General features: G+C 41.6%; 1 long non-coding RNA gene across 3 annotated transcripts; it reads right to left on the bottom strand.

Annotated features, from left to right (window-relative positions):
* Positions 1–248: 248 nt before the first annotated feature.
* LOC128119743 (uncharacterized) lies at positions 249–21327 on the bottom strand. Of its 3 annotated transcripts, XR_008221658.1 has the most exons (3): positions 20586–21327; positions 2402–4557; positions 249–2306 (listed from the first exon to the last, which is right to left on the bottom strand). It is a non-coding gene; the product is annotated as an uncharacterized LOC128119743 (long non-coding RNA). The 3 variants fall into 3 exon arrangements; XR_008221657.1 differs by having other exon boundaries at positions 249–4557; positions 20586–21269; XR_008221659.1 differs by having other exon boundaries at positions 249–4557; positions 20652–21269.

Below are 21327 nucleotides of genomic sequence, written 5' to 3'. Positions count from 1 at the left end.
GAAATTTCTGTTATTTATGAACTGCCTCGTCAACAACATTTTGTGATAGCAGCATTTGTTAATTCCCCTGAAGAATATCATTGGAACTCCCTGTGTAGCTAGTGGCCACCTGTTGAAACACTATGGATGAAGTGCCTTTTTTTTTTTTTTTTTTTAAGATTCTGGGATTAAGCTGTGCCACCTGTGGCAAAATCCCACAGGGTTCATGCCAGTCACCTCATTTCTATGTCCCTTCAGGATGAGGATGATGGTGTTTCTTATTTACTTTATTCACAATGTTAGTTACTTGTTGCTACACAAAATACCCGACAAAAGCGACTGAAGGGAAAGTGGGGGTTATTCTGGCATATTCAGGGAGTACAGTCAGTCCATCATGTCAGGGAAGGTCTGAGGGCAGGAACAAGCGATCCATGGTCATAGTGCATCCATAGTCAGGAAACAGAGAATGATGACTTCTTGTGTTAACTTTGCTTTTCCATTTTTATTCATTCAAGTTTTCCAGCCCATGGTCAGGTCGCATCCATATGTATGAGGGTGGGTCTTCCAACCTCAGCTAACCTACTGTATGTAATTCCTCACAATCGATTTCCATGTAGATTCTAAATCTTATCATGTTGATGGTAGAGATTAAGCACCCCACACACCCGGGAATATTATTTAGTACAGTTTCCTGAACATCCAGTAGACTGAATATGTGAACTGGTTTCATATTACACAATAACTCTGGGATGTTTATTATAGATATTTCCCTATATGCTGTGTTATGTTTCTTGTTTCCATGAAAGTTTGTTTGCCGGGATTAAATGAGACCAATCTCCCAAAGTCATTTTATGCCTGTGAGAACCACACTTTTCCGAAGCCCCCTCTTATTCATTCTGAGTGGAATTGTTATTTATTAACCAAAGCATAAAGAAGTAGATGAACTTTTACTTGCTTTAAAGCAGTCAGCAGGACATGAAGCACATGGGCGCTTTCCATCTGCTTCTTGATCGCATATGAAATTCTGAACGTCCTTCCTGTGAGCTATGGTTCTATTCCAGCATCTGGTGGTAGGGAAAAGGAATGCATCACACTCTGGTTTATGTTTCCATTTTAGTTACTAAAAACAACAACAACAAAAAAAGGATAAAAATAGGAAGATTGTGTGTATAAATAAGGAACTAGTACGCTTCTCTCCACCGTTGGTACTCATCACTCCCTAATAGAGTTAACGATGTAACATATGCTACTAAGTTCAACTTAATCATTGAAGCCAAATTTTTCTTTTCATTTCTTTTTTTAAAAGTCGATGTTTAAATTGACACTTTGATTTAAACTACCTCCCGTGGCAGTAAGTACCATTATTCAGTCCAGCAAGCACTCACGATACACCTAGTGTGTGCCAACACTATTTGTGGAATTAACCGTGAGTGAAGAAAATCTGCTTTATTTTTCTTCAATCCGTTTGAGTACTTCCAGACTGTTTGCGCTCTAAACAATCTTGGTATTCAGACTGGAACTGCAGAAAAAGTCCAGCAGTATGTGTAGCTTAACTCTGAGCAAAACAAGTGTTCCTTTTCCTTCTCTGTCTGGATATGGAAAATATATCATCTTATTCTCTAAAGAAAATAAAAGGTCAAGATTCATTTGTGATCAGCATACCCACTGGGAAGCAAGAGTTTTTGGTATTCCTCTGCAAGAACTGTGTTTTAGGCGAAATAGCATTGCGCTAACAAAAAGTGTTCAGCGTGTACTGTTCTTTGTGCGTATGAGAGAAGTAACAAAAGCAACTGGTCTTTTGTGTTATCGCCGAGAGGGTCTGGAATGTGTGAGACATCTTAAACACTCAGCATCAGTATAATCAGGTCGGCTCGTTCACATTCTTAGCTCAGCCGCAGCAGAGTGATGGAGTATGTTAAAATAGAGTCAGAGCAGGTGGCAGTCCTTCCAAGTGATGTCATTTATTTATTTGCTGTGCGCTGAGCTTTTGCATTGGTGATGGATAGAAAAGTTGCCTGGCTCTTCTGATGAAGCCTCTCAGGCATCAGAGGTAAGGGCTGTCTTAACCGGCTCATCAACACAATCATTCCTGACGGGGAATTGTGAGGGCAATGAATGTAATTGAAGCTGCAGGGTGAGGGAGGCAGGGTACCATCCTGCAACTTGGAATACAGCCAGACAACTGCGGCTCACACTCCTTTGTGGAAAAAGAAATGTATCACTCCATAGTGATGCTTTGTCTCACCTGAAGGACCTTCCTCCCCAGTCATCCTCTGATTCTCTTCATCTTATCACCATGTTTTCAGTTTATTTCAGGGAACCTACAGCTAGATAAAAGAATGCCAACTTTTTTTTTTTAAAAAAAATATATTTTGTATAAAAGAAATTTCATTGTTCATAAAACTAGATTTATATAGGATACCTAAAGAGCAGAATAGATGAGATAGCTGGGTTATTGGATGATGAGGGGATTAAAGGATTTTTATTTTACAACTTAAAATTTTAAAGCAGACCATTTGAGAATGGGAGAGCTAACAATCCCGCTTGAACAAAGTGTGTTTATAGAGCAGGTGTTGCGTGAAGGACCGGTGCAGGAAATGAATGAAGTTGTCTTTCAACGTTTTTATCTCAGCGGAATCTTAGGGAGCAAGAAGCAAAGTGGATCCTGAGCCAACAGATGACAAGAGGGCTTCTTCCTTTCTCTGGAAAATATGATGATTAAAAACAGATATCAGTTGTCTTTTGAGTTTTTTCTCTGCTGGACAACAAAGCTGCCAAGAAATGAGGATTCACAGATGGTGACACACACATCAGCCTCCCACAGCCCTCCCAACCAGGCACCGCACTTCTCCAATTCAAATGCAGGAGACGTAGCCTCAAAGAGAAACCGTCTTCTCATGTGAAATGCTATAGTCTATGAAGGAACGAAGAAAAGAAGAGATTATTTCTGTGACGCCTTTTAGATACTAGTTCAAACTACCTATTGGTTGGTAATCAGAAGCTCATATAAATATTAACCGTATATATAAATATTAATCTTACTTTCAAATGAAACCATCACGAATGACAAAGATTGAGAATAGCAATTCAGACTAAGAACAAAATAGGTGTTAACTTGTGGTTTTGACCATATCCCATTTTCAGCACTTGTAATATAAAATGGAGCATAAACCTGTCCCTAACATGTGGAGAATCCAAAGCAAGGATTCAATGGAGAGCTACGGTCTTTCAGTTCACAAACTGATCTTTCCGTCTACCATGACAAATAAACTTTCTTAACACATCAATTAAAATTTCTATAAAATTTCTTTTCATACATAATTTTTCAGAAAGCGTATTAAATATGTTCTTAGAACCAAGGTGTTTATTAATTTGCCTTCTTGTAATACTAATGATTTAAAGAACTAAATATGGTATTGATATCTAAAATATAAATGTGAATTTCTTTAGTATCTTGCTTTCCATCCATCGTTCTTTTCTTTTCCTTTAACCTTCCTTCATTTCTTTGTTCTTTCCTTCCTTCGTTTGTTCGATCATCCCTTCCTTCCTTCTTCCCTTTCCTCCCTCCCATCGTCTCTCCCACTTCTTTCCTTTTTTCTTTACTGTGGAGCTCATGTAGCCCAGGCTGGGTTGAAACTTACTATGGAGCAGTGAAGGAGAATCTCGGAATTCTGATCCTCTGGCATCTTTTGACTTCTAGGATGACAGATTGGTTGGTATGTGTCACCACACCTTGTTGATGCAGTGCTGGGGGGTCAAATTCAAGGCCTTGTGTGTTCTCAGTGGGCACCATACCAACTGCAATATACCCACCTCCAACCCAAAATTTGAATTTATTTTCATACAAAATTATGTAAAAAGTTTCAGCACTTAAGTTACTTTATTTTTAAGCACAGTTGTATTTCTTCATCTAGAAAATATACCTAAGCAATAACAAATACAGCTACTTTAATCAAAATCAAGTAAACATTACTAAATAATTTTATAAGCATAAGTCAATGTGAAGAATAAGAACCCCTGAAGTTTATTACTAAACCTACCGATAAAAAAATTTAAAAATGTGCTTCAGTTGCTTTGTCCACCAGTTTAGAAGACTATACTAAATTTGTGAGCACCGACAGACTCATAAAAGGAAACATATAAAGGAGTAAGGCTCCAGGGGACTACAGCAGCATAATATTGCTGAGGGTGCTGAAAAAGCAGTTACCGTGGAAGGAAAAACTACCTCAGTTGTTGGGTGACTTCATGAAGAGATTCTCTTGTAGTCCAACTGCCAGCATCCAAAGATTTGCAATGAACTTGGGCTTGCTTCCAGTAGTTACAGCAATCTAAGCAAATTCAATCTGCTGGATGGGCACCGAGCCAAAGAAGTCCACAGGCACCAGGCTATGCTAAAGTCAAGAGACTAGGGGAACCGTGGTTTGAAATTATATACAGCAGGGCCTCTTCAAGTAGTGAGATGGTCCAGGTAACAGAGCTCAGCCTCCATAGACAGCCCTGGGAAAACTCAGCAGGCTGGGCTGCTAGGTATCCAGCCAAGAGGGCTTGGGTGCAGAGCAGTGCTCTACATCCAGATGCCTATTGAAATAGAGAAAACAAAGCAGATGTATGGATATATGCATACACCCAACTAATGCAACGAGTGTGAGAGGAATGCCATGATTCAGCAGGCAATACAGGAGTGACAAGAAGCAGGTGGACCCTGATCCTCTCCACTTGCATGATGAGAATTGCTTTTAGCTTGGGTTAGGGATTAATCTTTGTATATGGAAAGGGCATTAGAGATTATAGGTGAGTAGCACTCAGGTAGACATGGCTGAACAATATTATAATGGGGCTATGGTAGGAAAAATCTTTTAAATGCACATATGGATTTCTGAAAAAATGACTTGGGTCAAATATATGGATGAAGTTTAATTTCACTTTTACTGTGATGATATTTTGACCTTCTATTCATGGAAAAATTTTGCATGAGATAGTTATATAAGTTTTTGTTATGAATTTCAAGTGGAAGGACAGGTAATGTTAATTTTGAAAAAAATAAACGATGCATCTCAATTTCCTTGAAACTGTGGTGGACAATGCTTCTTCCAGAAGACAAGATTATTAACCAGAAATCTCAGTATCAGGAGTGGGACACCTCTCTATAACGTATTGGTTAAGGAGGCTCCAGAGACCCCTGTGACAACACAGGCCATTAATATTTCTCTTGGATGCCCACCTTAAGGAGATAGTAAGATGCAGTTTCTGAAGGCACTGTGGTCTTTGGACACAGGCTACAGAGAACTCTAGCTGATAATAAACGGAGAGATTCCATCTACCAGCTGGCGTTCACTGTGCCAAAGGGCCTATGTAGGTTGTTAGGAGAGCAATCATCAGTGGTCTTAACACTGCCGTGGGCCATACATGCTACAATACCAAACTCCCATTTCGAGAGAGGAAGTTAATGTGTAATACTGTAAACATGGTAAAAAAAGCCCATGGCTAGGGAGGTCATAGGTCCTAGTGGGAAAATCTGCTACTATTATTTTCTTGATAATGAACATGTTGCCAACATGCCTTCCCAATGTCTGTGTTTATATCCACAGATTCATCTTACTGTTCCTCTTACTCAGCAGGCAGCTATTAATTCAGAGTCTTATAAGCTGAGAATAAGTGACCTGAGTGCTCATCCCCAAAAGGTACATCTCTGTCACCACCTCCGGGAACATTAGGGAAGGGGTGCAGAAGGAAGATAAGAGCCAGATGTTTGGGAGGAGGGTCAAGAGATGCTGTCTTCTAGATGTAATGTGAACTCACAGCAGCTGAAAAAAAAAAAAAAAGCTTCCACAAGATCAAGCCAGTAAACTTTCCAGTATGGGTGGGGAGAGGGGTTCATGAGACCCCTCCCCTAGTTGAAGAGCTTTGACAGCTGATGGTTTAAGGAAGAGGGGTGTAGTTCCTGGTATGTTACCCATGTTCTTACTGGGGCTTGTTGTTGTTTTCAATTATTGGCTCGAATACAGACCAGTGGTCCTTATTGTGACATTTTCATACATGTATATGCTTATAGGTTGTTCTTGTTCACACCTCTGCGCTGCCCACCACATCTCTAGCTTCACAGACCTGTGCTTGTGATCATATTCACACCTCTCATCGCTCTGTTTGTCAATAACTTTCGTGGTGTGTGTGTGTGTGTGTGTGTGCATGTGTGTGAGCATGTGTGTGTGTAGCTGTATGTGCATGTGTAAATCAAAGTTTGCATTGGTTTTCTTCTTCTATCATTATTCACCTTACGTATTCTTTCTTTGTTTCTTTTTTTTTTTTTTTCTTATCTAGCAAGCAACAAAGTCTCTTACCAATTCAGCAAGACTAGCTAAAGAGCAAGCTCCAGGGCCTACAACATCCCACCAGGCTTCTTATGTGGGACCTGGGGATCCTAACACAGGACCTTATGCTTATACTGTGAATGTTTTAAAAGCCACTCACGGGCCGTCAAGAACCTAAATCATCATATTGTCTGAGGTTTTGTTTCATTTGTTTGTTCAAACTCCCCACCCCTCCAAGCTGCTGGCAATTCCATTCTTCCTGCCCCTTTTTCTGTGATGTTCTCCAAGCCTTAAAGAAGGTTGTCTTAGTCACTAGTCTATTGTTGTGAGAAGACACTGTGACCAAGGCAACTTAGAAAGGTTCAGATTTAAATGGGGCTCGTTCACAGTTTCAGGGGGCTTGTTCATGACCATCATGGTGGGAAGTGTGTTAATAGGCACACAGCGTGCTGGAGAAGTGCAGTTTGCTCCAAGCTTCTTCCTGGTGACTCAACTGCTGTGGGATGGTCTGTATGTCAAATGTGTTGCTGATTGGTCAATGAATAAATCACTGATTGGCAGTGGCCAGGCAGGAAGTATAGGCGGGACTAACAGAGAGGAAAATTGAGAGAACAGGAAGCTGGGAGGGGAGACACTGCCAGCCGCCATCAGGACAAGGAAGATGTAAAGTACCGGTAAGCCACAAGCCACGTGGCAAGGTATAGATTAATAGAAATGGATTAATTTACGCTGTAAGAACAGTTAACAAGAAGCCTGCCACGGCCATACAGTTTGTAACCAAAATAAGTCTCTGTGTTTACTTGATCGGGTTTGAGCGGCTTGGGACTGGCGGGTGAGAGAGAGTTGCCCTGACTGTGGGCCAGGCAGAAAAACTCTAACAACACTCAACAATGGGGGGAGGAGCCAAAATGAGTGGGCAGGGTCCTTAGGCTTGTGAGTCCAGAAACAGCTCTCAGGGGAGAGTGTTACAACTCCACTTTATTCCAGGAAGAAAGAGGAATATAAAGGCTGTGGACAGTGACAGGGGCATCACCTAATTTACAATAAGGAGCACGTTCCTATCATAAGGCTCCTAGTATGTGCAGCAAGGGAGCCTTCTAGCAGGGCCTATGTCAGGGTTCAAGCTAAATATGTCTGTGTGGTTTAGAGACATCTTTCAGATGTCTCCATGTCAGGGACATCCTCCAGAGAAGGCTAGGTAGAGAACAGGGAGCTTTGCTGGGGAGGGAGGAAGTTTGCACATTGCCAAGATTAGAAAGCAAGCTGCCAGGCTATGGCAGACTGCGACCTCTATCAGCCAGCAAAAATCTCCCAACAGAGTAGTTGAGAGTTCACATTTGATCAGTAAACTGAAGGCAGAGAGAGAGACTGGGCCTGCCCACCCCCAGTGACACCCTCCTCCAACAAGGCCACACCTCCTCCAACATGTTAGACCATATCCCTCCAACAGGGCCACACCTCCTGATTATTTTCAGTTCCATCAACTTTGGACCCAAAATGGAAACATATTTGCCTATCCCAGGGCCACAGAGGTGATGTAAATGTTCTCTTTAGGGCTGAATATTCAACAGTCACTTATTCTCAACACCTTAAGCAATTATGAATCTCAGTATTAACAGCTACCTTCTACTACATGAAGCTTTCTGACCAAGTTAAATGGCAGGACTAACTTGTGGATATAAATGTAAATATTTAGAAGACAGTTCAACAACCTGTTAGTTTAGAAAAATAGCATCAGTATATAACCAGCCAGGGCTTATAACCAGATTTACAGCAGGACTCAAATCCAATCAGAAAGAGATCTGTTACCCCATGCCCATAACAATCATGCCATTATTGTACTGGTAGGCACTTCTTGCTTGGCAAGTTGATACAGTGTGAGACAGCTGATGACTTTTCTTTGAAGCAGCCTGCCTTGCATAGCTTTATGAAGCTAAATCTATCTAGCAGGGAAGAAGGTTCTAGGTCATTTCCAGTGTGATATCTCTATTTTCTGTTTCCAGAGTGTACAGTGTCTTCAGTCATAGGGTCTCACCATCCAGTTCTGATAGACAACCGAGAGGGATGCCAGTAGTCTATATTTCCTTGTGGGCCTCTGATTTTTTGAGACAAGTTCTCACTGTGTAGCCTTGGCTGGTCTGGAAACCTGGCAATCCTCCCATTTCATTTTCTCAAGTGCTAAGTTTACAGGCATGTGCTACCATTCTTAACTACCAAATCAACAATGTTGTCTTTATATACACAGGAGCTGTGTAGTAATTTAGATTTGGAGATGTTGTGCTTTAAAAATGAGCAATAATAAGTGAACCATAAGAAGTTGGAATCATTTTTACTCCTTTCCTCAAATAACATTTTAGATCCAGTGGCTGACTCAAGTTAGGAAATGACTTCTTTTAGGAAAATGCTTTGTTGGAAGATGTATTTTGATGATATTTGGGAAAACAATTTGACTTCCACTGCAGTTTCCTATTATTTTGTGACGATATCCTTCAGAAAAGAACTACTCAATCTTCCTTTACAAATACACTGTTCTCTAGAAATTATTCTTTAGCAGTCAGCGTCTTAAAATATGTGTTGAATCTGAAGACTGTTGTGCATGTGTTTAAAAATATGTTTGGTATGATAACTTTAAAAAATACACTTATACATAGTAATGCTTAATTCAAAATATGACATTTACACGTAAATGGGTGGAACTAGAAAATATGTTAAGTGAGGTAACCAAGACTCAGAAAGACAAACAGTGTCATGATTTCATTATCTCTGCAGCTGAATAGAATTCCAGGGTGTATATGTACCAAAATTTCATTATCCATTCACCAATTGAAAGACCATTACAGAAATCCACAGCTTGTTAAAATTATGGAAAACAACTGACTGTAGGGTACCTAAACTCAGTTAATACATCTGCAATGAAAACCCTAGATCCAAAGCCGAGGAAACATTGGGGAACATGAAGCAGAAAGATTGTAAGAACCAGAAGAACAGACACTTGCTGTAAGGTAAGAGTCTTCTATATATGGTAGGGAAGTTGTGTACCCATTAAATCTCAGAAATATGATCAACTAAACAAGACATGTCCACTGAAAACATCGGTTAACTTGTCAACATGAATGGGGTTAATTATCACAAGACTCTACCCTAGATGAAGAACCATAGGCAATTAATGGCTTCTCAGAGAGGGAGAATCAGTCTCTTCTAGGGACAAGCCCTCTGAAAGGGCATCCAATTCAAGCAACCAGTCCTAAACACACACACACACACACACACACACACACACACACACACACACACACACACAAACAACACTAAATGGACTCTACAGTGTGTGTGTGTGTGTGTGTGTGTGTGTGTGTGTGTGTGTGTGTGTGTGTGTGTGTATAAAACAAAGATTGAAGAAGAGGTTGTGAATTTGAGAAGGGGGGCACTGGAAGAGTTGGAGGGGGAAAGGAAAGGATGGAAATGATGTACATACAATATTTATGTATGAAAGTCTCAAATATATATTTCAAGCAAAAACAAAAGGTAATAAAACAAGGACTGGAGATACAGTTCAGTGATGAAGGATTTCCCTAGCATGTCCAAAGCCTGGGTTCAATCCCTAGTATTGGCAACAGCAGCGGCAGCAACAACAACCAAACTATGCACAGTATTAACATTATTTTGTTAATGTTTTGAATTAATATTGCTGAATAATTGTTTCCAGAACCTTGGCAAGCTTCCCAGGCATAGATAACCATATTTTCTTTCTTTGTTATCTGGTGTTACTGTTATAAAGCATATTTTAAGAGACAACCTGAATCAGGCAAACAGATAAGAAATGTAAGTGCTGTATCTTTATATGTGCATTATATTCTTTAATCTCTATATCTGGTCTGAAGGCAAAAGGCTAATTTTTCTCAATGTAACTGGTTCATAAGGTAGCCCTTGATGACTGTCGGTGGCTAATGACACCATCCTGCTTTTCTCTTCGTACTAGATTAAGATAAAAATCTTTCAACAGTGGTAGTTCCTGTGCTGGCAGAATAAGAGAGTCTTCATTTGATCTTTGTGAACTTATTACCATTCCTCTAGTATTCCTATCATTTTAAAAGTTTTCCAAACGCTTGGATACCTGTAAGCTAGCATTTATTTCTCAAGTCAATTTTTTTTAAGTTTTACAAAACTTTTATACATGAGTCCTGTACTTAACATCATTTCCATCCTTCAGTCTCCCCCTCCTACTCCTCCTGTGTCTCCCCCAACTCCCTTTCAAATTTATGATCTCTTCTTTAACCCTAGAAGAGCTGCATTGGGATGATGGGCCACAAGACCGAGGAAGAGGGGACAGGGGCAAGTCTAGTGGTTTCTCCTCAGCTTTCCCTGCAATGATTACCCCGTTCATTGGTGGAGAGGCTGTCTTCATAGCCAGCTGGCAGTAACTTCTCTTCTCAACCTGACCCAGAGTCCTCCAGAGACCAAAGTCCCACATATTAACAGCGTTTCTTACATCCCCAAACCCAGCCCTTTGACAATATCATAGTCTCTTGAAGATAGCAACACTGAGAACATTTTCATTTAATGTATTGGGAAGGTGTGGGGTCCACTGAGGGTCAGAGGTCTAGCCCATCCATTTGGTAAGAGCAGAACATGCAGAGAGAGCCCCTCCCCATCAGCCAAAGAAAATCTGGTTATTGTTACACACACACACACACACACACACACACACACACACACACACACACACACCTCTATGTAATCTACTGACTCCATTTAATTTTATTTGTATGTTCTTGTATTTAGGGCTGACCACTTGGGATTGAATAACCTATCAGAGAATTCTTCCCTGTAGAAAACGGGTTCTCTGCTTTTAAGCTCAGCAGCCATTGATTGATGGCTTGCAGAACTTCATAAGGGTAGGATCGTGTGAAATTCCCCTACCCACATTGGAATGTCAGATGGTGGTGTAGTTATGCAGGTCTTGTTTTGGTAAGATTTTACAGGCTCAGTGCCCCTATTCCATCAAGAGGATACTATCGAGCAGTAGTCTTTCTGGTCCTCTGGTTCTAAACATTTCACTGTCTCCTTTATCATGTTTCCTGAGCTTTAGGTGTATAGGGGTTGCATTATATATATCAGCTGGAGCTGAGAAACCATAGTCACTTGAGGCCAGTCTGCATTGCATGAAACCTTGTCTTAAAGAAAACCAAAGTATCAAGCCGGGTGGTGGTGGCGCACGCCTTTAATCCCAGCCCTCGGGAGGCAGAGGCAGGTGGATCTCTCTGTGAGTTCGAGGCCAGCCTGGACTACCAAGTGAGTCCCAGGAAAGGCGCAAAGCTACACAGAGAAACCCTGTCTCGAAAAACCAAAAAAAAAAAAAAAAAAAAGAAAGAAAACCAAGTACCAAAAAGCAACAATATTAATCCCAGCACTTGGGAGGCAGAGGCAGGTGGATCTCTGTGAGTTCAAGGTGAGTGTGTTCTACATAGTAAGTTTCAAGACAGCCAAGGCTATATAGAGAGACGCTGTCTCAAAAAAGAAAGAAAGAAAGAAAGAAAGAAAGAAAGAAAGAAAGAAAGAAAGAAAGAAAGAAAGGGCATCTGGTCACCATCATGATGACCAATAAATTAAACGAAGACATTTTTTTCAGGGGTGGAAGAAGCCTCAAGTATTCTCTTTTTCTCTTATGATTTATTCTTTCACAATTTCTACATATGTACTAAACTTTGATCATATTCTCTATTTATCTTCTCTTACCACTCTCCCACTCCTATACCCAAACTCCCTGTTTTACGCAAGTCCCCTACTTATTTTCATGCCTGTTCTTTGTGTGTGTGTGACTCACTGAATTTCACGGCTGGCCTCCATGCTTCCCAGTGGCTACATTGGGGGATTATGACTTCCCTTCTTTTAGCACCCATTAACTATCTAGAGTTCTCCAGGGAAGGATAGGGCCTTATGAAAAGAATGTTGATGGGCCCAGTGTTGAGTAGATAGTCACCACTTCTGTGAGTTTCGGGGTGCAACTGTCATGTTTTACTCAGAAGCCCGTGTTTCAGAGCGTCGCCCACTCCCCATCTGTCAGGTTGTAACTTTCTTTTTGTCCCCTCTTCTGTGATGTTTCCAGAGCCTTTGGAGGGGTGTGATGTAGATGTCCATTTAGGGACTAGCACTTAACAGGTACTTATTCTCTGTGCTTCGGCTTGGTATGAGTTACTGCCTTCACTGCTGCCTACTACAGAAAGGAGCTTCCCTAACCCAGGTTGGCAGCAGCACTAATCTATAGTCAAGATGTTCAGGGATATGTTTATCTTAAGGACCCCATGTGTCATTGCAGATTTTATATGGAAATGGTCATGTAAGGAAGGATGTGGTCAGCCATTAAGATCTGAGAAGCATGGAGATGGAGACCACAGTTGTCCAATCATGAGAACCGAATTCTGCCATCAAAGTGAATGAGTTTAGAAATGGGTTCTTCTCTAGATCTCTGGTATAAGCGCTAGGGTGTCTAAACTCTAACTCAAATCTAGGGAGATCTTGAGTTAAAAACCATGATGAATCATGGTGTATTAAGATCAGTGAGCTAATAGGTCTGTGTTATTGTAAACAGGTCACAAAAAATCCCCAAGAGAAATACATGTTAATGATTTGAATGGACATATCACCAAAGAAAATGTGTAGATTAAATATTGACACAAGATGCTAAACATCCTATGTATTATTTAATGAGAATTGAAACTATAGTGCAATGCTATGATACATGTACTAGAAAGTCTAAGTCTAAAATTAAATTACAGATGCTTGTGAGAACGTAAAATGGTCTACTTAGGAAAACAGTTTAGCAGTTTCTGAAAACATTAAATACTGCTGACTAAATATCCCAGCCACCCCACTCCTACATATTTACCCAGGAGATAAGAAAGCATATGTCTGTACAAAGATTTCTACAAATGTTCATAGCATTGTTGTTTATAGTAGCGGAAGGCTGAAATTATAATGTTCAACAGTTGGCTAAAGGAACTGTGTTGCAGCTACAGGATAGGATACTTGTCAGAAATAAAGATATGAAATCCAGTGCATCTCAAGCTAGAAGGCAGTCTTGGCTATACAATGAGACTACATATATATATCTATATATCTATACATATATGCATAGATATATATGCAAAAAATCCATAAGATAGTCCAAGATGGCAATCTGTGACAAATGGCACCACCAGTGCTTGCCTCTCCATATTAGATTGGAAGAAAAAAAAATTCAACAGTGGCAATCCATGTGCTGGCAGAACTAGAGAATCCTCATATTATCAGAATGAATTCACTATCATTTCTATAATATTTCTATCCTTGGATCTCAAATAATTACATAGGCTAAAATAAGCCAATCAAGAGGAAAAAATGCATTTTGTGTTATTTCCATTTGTATAAAGTTCTAGAAAATGCCATCTACTAGTTACCTTTCTATTGCTGTGACAAGACACCATGATCAAGCTAACTTATTAAAGAAAGCATTTAATTTGGCTTATGGTTTCAGAGGATCAGAATCCATGACTACAGAGCAAAGGTATTTCAGCAGGAATACCTGAGAGCTCACATCTTGATCCACTTCAGGAAGCAGAAAGATGTACTGGGAATGAGGCTTTTGAAGCCTTCAAGCTTGCCCCATGATGCACCTCCTCCAACAAGGCATACTTCCTAATCCTTCCCAAATAGTTCTACCAAATGGGGAGAAGTATTTAAACCTATGGGCCTGTAGTGCTTTGAGTAGGAATAGACCCATAGGTTCATGTGTTTGAATGTTTGGCCTGTAGAGAGTGGCACTATTAGGAGGTGTGGCCTTGTCAGAGGAAGTGTGTCACCATGAAGGTGGGCTTTGATGTCTTAAATGCTCAAGCTACACCCAGTGTGATCTACAGTCTCCTGCTGCTTGTGGGTCAATATATAGAACTCTCAGCTCCTTCTGCATCACCATGTCTGCCTGCAAGCTGCCATGTCCCACTGTGATGATAATGGCCTAAAACTCTAAAACTCTAGGCCAGCCCCAATTAAATGTTTTCCTTTAGAAGAGTTGCCATGGTCATGGTGTCTCTTCACAGCAATGGAGACCCTAACTAAGACAGTGTCTATAGGAATCATTCTCATTGAGACCACTACATGTGAATTCATCTGCAGTGACAAAGAGATTAGTGGCTGTCTGTTGTACCAGGTTCACAATATAAATCAGAGGAGACACTTGGCCCAGTCTTCACTGGCAATGAGTGATAAGCATTATGGCCAGCACTGGCAGGGATTAACAAAGACCATGGAAAGAAGAGAGCGCTGGGTCCCGGGTTCTTCAGTGGTGCTTAGCTTTGAATGACAAACTCAGTGTCTTCTTCACCTTTTGTTCCCTTCAACCCAAGGTCTGATTTTCTGCAACCCAGTGCCAAGAAAATTAAGATCTTTGCTTCACATCTTTCATTGTACACAACCTATTTCATTAACTTGTATATTTTGGAACAGGTCTTCAAAACATATATGAAGATGATTTTGCTTCATAAGTTAAGTTTTAAATACTTCTGTACTTAAAAATTTGCAAAAGCAATAGGGTGAACCGGGCCAAAAAGATGAAAGTGTTTGGATAAACACAACACAATGGAAGTACATTTAAGACTGTAAGTATGAAGTCACTTACTTGATACACTAAGTGAGAGTTTTATAAATTAGAACATTTAATTTTTAAATAGGGAACTTAATAAATCTATTGTAAAAGTTTTAAATACATTGATTTTTTTTCTGTTGCTTATAATCAGCTTAATGGGTGAAAATATGATTTTGGCATTTCTTTTTTTTTTTTTTTTTTGGTTTTTTGAGACAGGGTTTCTCTGTGTAGCTTTGTGACTTTCCTGGAACTCACTTGGTAGCCCAGGCTAGCCTAAACTCACAGAGATCCTCCTGGCTCTGCCTCCCGGGTGCTGGGATTAAAGGCGTGCGCCACCACCGCCCAGCGATTTTATCATTTCTAATAATATAAATAATAATAATTTATCAATTTGCAGTTAATCCATAATAGTTTGATTGGACATGTCTTAGGTACAAATTTATAATTTTTTATACATAATGATAACATAAAGCTTTTAGAGGTAGCGTGGATTATGGGATTATGTATAGTCTCTTCAAGTTTCTGTATTATATTTGGAGACAATGACACAAAAGTGACTTTTAAAAAAGACATTCATAAAAAAAAACCCAAAAAGACATTCATGCCAGGCATCGTGGCACATGCCTTTAATCCCAGCACTTGGGAGACAGAGGCAGGCAGATCTCTGTGAGTTCTAGGCCAGCCTGGTCTACAAAGCAAGTTCCAGGACAGTTAGAGTTATTACACAAATAAACTCTGTCTTGAAAAACCAAATCAACCAACCAAACAAACAAAAGGACATTCATAATACTTTATCTAAAATGAACTGAGGAAATGTAGAAGAGGTAGAATATTGATATACTTGGAGAATCTTGGCTTTCAAGAGTTCCTTCCCTTGATTCATAAGAAAGTTGTGACCACCTGAATGGGAGAATGAACAATATGATTGTATTGCACTGATGAATAATGAACTCAGAGACTTTGTGACTCACAAATGTTAGTGTCACTACTCAGAGGCTGCAAGGCCATGGGCCATTGACTAAATCCATGTGTGACTCTATTTCCTTATGTAGCTCTCTTGGATTAGTGAGATAATAAACATAAGGTGCTCAGGACAATGTCTCATAACTAAAAATACTCAGTAGTTGGATGCGATTTTATAAATAAAAGCAAGTTATGCAGAATCCCTGCCGGTCAGAGGAAATGACTCATGACTAAGCTTTGACCAGTGAGAGAATGTTGGTAACTGGCCTTCATGTGAGCCTCCTGCTAAGATACATAGGAGGGAAGTCTACAGCCTGGAGGCCTTCACAGCCTAGGCTGTTCCATCTAAAAGAGTAGCCCTTAGTCACAGTCACTAAGAAGAAATATAAGAAAACTAAAAATGGTAGAAGACTGTGTGTGAATTTGTAACTGTGTAAGACCACTTAGAGTTGTCGAAAGCAAACTAAAAGTTTAATTCTACAATCTGTTCTATCCAGATATCAACGGCTCAATGGCTCCGTGTTGTTGAGATCTGGATGGTGAATATCTCAATAGCTACCTTACTAGACAGCACAAATGCAAATTCTTCATTGTAGAAAGCTGCAAAAACGTTGCCTGCAAAGGTCCATACTGGGCTGAGTATCATAGGCAAAACTCATGATTAACCTTAATCTAAACATTCTCATTCAAACGAATTTTCCCTGTAGCCTTAATTCTTTATTTCACTGAAATCAAGACTGATTGAAACTGTTAGCCAAGATTCTAAGCAATTCTCAAGCTGTTATTGTACTATTTATCACTGTTTATACCAGTGCATGTGAATGCATTTGGAGAGAGTCTATGAAGGAGGTTGTCTGTCCTGGCTTTTCTAGATAGCTTCTGAATCCTATGAGTACCTTCAGCATCTCTGTAGTTTTCCCTAGCTGGTTATTAACATGAAATTTATACTCTCCTCCTCTTCTTCCCCACCCCCACTTTCTCCGAAATGGAGGCTGGGAGAAGGGTGAAATTCTTGAAGTGATCATTATTTTGGTGGCAGCTGGTTCTTAACAGCCTTGCTTTTGTGACAGAGGAGACAGGATTATTTTCTGTGGTTGCACTGTCCTAATTATATTCCTAATGGATCCCGAGTCGGAGGATGGAGCAGGGTTACACGCTGTCACGTCTGCAGGGCAATGCTGTAGGATAGGCTGGGCGACATCTCATGGTACCATGTGTATAGCCAATGCTTTTGCTGTCATTAGTTAACCACGCAGCCTGTGTGCCGCTTTCTATTCCCTGACCCACATTTCATCCATGCTAAGCTATTTTTCTCCTGCAGTGTTCTCCCTGAGCAAAACCTAGAGCTTGTGAGTCTCCCAGCAGAGAGCTCTGTTCTGTCCTCCCTGAACAGGTAGTTCACCTGCTGGACCAGTGTGTTTCTGCTACCTAGTCAATCTGTTAAGATTTTAGCGGGAGACCCCTGTCTACCTCTACAGAAAACATGTGGGGGCTGTAATTCCTTTAGCCTGCTGCAACTGTCGAATTGAGAGAGTAAGGAAGAGGTGCAAATCTTCTGTTCATAAATAACCAAATCTGCGGGCATTTTACAAAGCATTCTGTGTATGTAGTGCAAAGAGAATTTATGTGCCACATTTCACCCTTGGCACACTTTCCAAATGAATTGTTCAAAGAGAAGTTATATTAGGACAAATAGAAACGACGACTAACACCAGATGTGGATTTTTAGTTAATATTTATGCAACACCCAAAGGGAAGATGGGATTGCACAATAAACTAAAAATGTCTTAGGCAAATAAGGAAATCTTTACCCCGAGGAACTGGCACCGCAAAGGTATGAATTATACAACAAAGGACCGGGAATGCAGAACAAATGTAGGCTAGGTCTGGTCGACTATAAAATGAAATTCATTGAGGAAGTGGTGAGGTAGCAGATGTGTGGGACCTACTCAGGAAAATAAGGGCTTAGCACTTTTTTGGCCAATCTTGTGTCTAAGGTAGAAAGCTTAAGCCAACCAGCCTAATTTTTTTTTCAACTGTGGAGAACTCCAGTAGCCTTAAATAAATGATCTATAAATTCAGAACTGAGACTGCAACAGTCTCACGCACCCTGGGTAAATGCATCTTAATAAACCTAAAAAGGGCTCTGTGATCTTAAATGACCTTCAGGGATAGTGATGACATGTTTAATCCGATTTTCTCTCTCTAGTTGTTCGAGGAAGGTAGAAAATGCAAGCGTTGGCTGCTTCTCAGCCCTTGGAGGCCAATCGCCAGAGCTCATACCTTAATGCACTGTGAGGATACAGAGACCCACGTTAAAGTACAATAGAACTTTTGTTATGAGTAACTGGATTCTTTTTTCAAACAGCAGGATGTCCCAGTCTTCCATTTATTAAGAATCAGGAGATGTACCTTTTTATGGCATATCTCAGTTCCCGAGGCTTTCAGTTCAGTGGAATTGGGGTGGTGGTGGAGGAAGACAGGCATGTTTTTTAAGACTACTGGAGCTTTGGAATGGAGAAATGCTCACAAGATTTTAGCACTCTGAACCCAAAGCTCTCAAGCATTTTTAAGTCAATAAATTTTAGGAAAAAAAGCTGTCGTTACGTGATTTCCCACCGTGGATCTTCCTGAGGAAGTGATGTACTTAAAAAATGTCAACCTACTCCATCCCTCCTGCTTTCAATAAGCCCCTGTCATTTTTAACACAGACATCATATCAGTTTCTTCTTCCTGATGAGTATTTGTGGATTTTCAGGGTTTTTTTTTTTTAATAATTCCACGTAAATACTCATATTGCTGATTTGCTATCAGCATTTGTTTTTAGGTTTCTTTTACATGTTCAGATGCTACATGGACTGGGCACCATGTAGACAAGTTTCCTAGCTTCAATTCAAGTGGTAATTTAAGATACAAGTGGGTACTAAGATACAAATTAAGATACAAGTGTGTACGAAGAAGGAAGTAATATCGGATGGTAGATAAAGGAGTGTGTGTGTGTGTGTGTGTGTGTGTGTGTGTGTGTGTGTGTGTGTGTGATAAAGTACTAGATAGAAAGTTTGAAGTAATAGCATGTGAAAAAAAAAAAGTACCTGATAGTGGAACGTAGTCAAAGAATGTCTGGGGAGAAGACATTTCCAGGAAGAAGAGAAAGCAAGGTTCCAGAGAAGATGTGTCTATGGTACATAGACGAACACATTGTGAAGATGGGGAGGGCCAAGTGAGCCAGAATGAGAGTTTTTATTCTATGTGCACCAAGAAGTAACTATAATACCACGCTTGAGTGGAGAGATTGAATTTCAAGCTGCTTGTCGGTTACCCCAAGTAAATGCTTGGAGTAGGGGCTGTAGGTGTAGAAATGAGACCATTTACAAGGCCATTAGATTAGTTCTTGCAGGAGATAATAACTTGGACTAACATTGGAGCAGTATGGGTGTGGTGGTATTTATTTGGGAGGTGAATGTCCAGGTTTTAGGTAAGAAGTAAAAGAAGACGCTGGAAATCATAACAGCTAACTTCTTGTGGCACTTTTCCTTCTAGATGCTTTATATGGTAACTCATCGAACCAAAAGGATATTTATAAAGATGAGGTATGAGGAGGGTGATTGGCCCCAGCTTACCCAAATAACGAACAGCTGAGTTGATGTTCAAACCCAGGTATCAGACTCAAGTGTGTATTCCTCCCCCGGGACCCCAGGATTCAACATCAATATATAATTCCAGGAGAGAGACAGAGAGGATCCGAATGGACCAACTGATAGGATTTAAAAACAACAACAACAACAACAAAACCACCCCACAGTATATAGGGGAACATGCAAAATAGAAATCACCATCTTTAATGTATTATTTGAGAATTTCCTACATGGGTATAATGTTTTGGTCAAATCCAAATTTGCCTGTTGGAGATAGAACACTTTTATACAGTGTCTAAAAGATTTCCTTGCAAAGTCAAACATCTTTGCTCTGCGGGCATTCAAACTTTTCAGGTCGCTGCCACACTCCCGAGGGCTCCAGTTTCTTTTCGTACCTTTGAAGAGCTAGCAGGTCAGGTGCAACTCTACCAGGAGGGGACAAGTCAGCCCTGCACGAAGGCCTGGTTTTCCATGCCCTGTAGCTTCCCCACAGCAGGGGGCGCTGCAGTAGTGTTCATTGTGGTCCAAGGGAGCCAGCCACCAGTCCAGTAAGAAAGGGGACCAGGCAGGAAGGAGGGGTGGCAGACAGCCCTGGGACCTCTTTGGTCTTGCAGCTTTAGTACGCAGGGCTCTTTCTGCCCAAACCATTCTTCTACACCGTATTTCATCAGGTTGGATGCCTTCCATCCAGTCTTGCATCCGGGCGGCAAGGAAAAGGGCATTAGCTTTCTCCTTTGCGGGGTTTAAGGATGGCGCTGTAGAGGGTTGCACTAGCCTGGGGGTCTCTCGTCTAGGTTCTCAGAGTCAGCCAGCCTGTCAGTCCTGATCCACGAAAGACACCCCAGCCCCCTCAATCTCTGAGCAGCCCATGTGTGCGTATTTCTTACCTTCTAGCCTCTCCCCTTTCATTTTTTCTGGATCACTTTTCATAATCGCACCGCGGGACACGTGTCTCCCCATTGACATTAATGTCGACGGCGGCGGTGGCGCGGCCTCAGAGTGGAACTCTGCTTCCTAAACACCCCCCTCCCAACCCCCGGCTCTTCAACAGGCCCTCCCATTCCAATTCAGCTCACGCACCGTGCACGCGGGCAATAGATCTTTAGTGGCAACCCAGGCTGCCAGCGCTCGCCAAACCTGTTCTACCTCTCAAGTGTCCCCAGAAGTCTCTCCAGCTGACCAGATCTTTGCCTGACAGCTCTTGGCACCGCCCGCTTGGCTAGCGATCTAGTGGGTGCCAGGCGCCTCCAGGCACCACTGGCCCAAGCCATCGACTCCTCCTGTCGCCTTTCTCCTCCATTTCCCTTGCCCAGACCAGAGCGCACTCTAGCTATCGTTTTGGGCAATCTTCCAAAAGTCGTCCTTGTCCCGGGGGGGCTTTCCAGAAAGGGAAAAAAAAAACCAAAAAACAAAAAACGAAGGTGAAAGAAGAGGAAGAAGGGAGCGGGGCTGGAGGAGGAGGAGGCTGGAGCAGCGGGGAGAGTGGGCGGAGCCTCCCGCCAGTGGGGGTGACGAGGAGGAGCCTTGCGGGGAGGATCTGGGTGGAGAAAGGGGCAGGGCTAGCTCGGGCTGGAGGGCCGGCCACGCAGGCGCGTGGGGCCGCGGCGAGAGCCCCACGCGGGAGCTTTTGGAGTCCCCAGTCGCCGCTTCTCACTTCACTGGAGAGGGGGCCCCGGGAGGGAACCAATAAAAGAGTGAATGTGCTGCAGCCGCGGTGGCGGCCGAGTTGGTGTGAACGACCCCGGGAGTCGTGCGTGCGCCCGCCCGGGAGGCGGCGAGGAGAGGCGGTTCGCCTCGTCCCTCCCACCCGCCCCTTTTCTCT

This window comes from Peromyscus californicus, unplaced genomic scaffold (genome assembly GCF_007827085.1).
Source record: "Peromyscus californicus insignis strain IS unplaced genomic scaffold, ASM782708v3 Scaffold_24__1_contigs__length_46423439, whole genome shotgun sequence".
Taxonomy (NCBI): Eukaryota; Metazoa; Chordata; class Mammalia; order Rodentia; family Cricetidae; genus Peromyscus; species Peromyscus californicus.
This window is presented reverse-complemented; position numbering and strand designations above follow the sequence as displayed.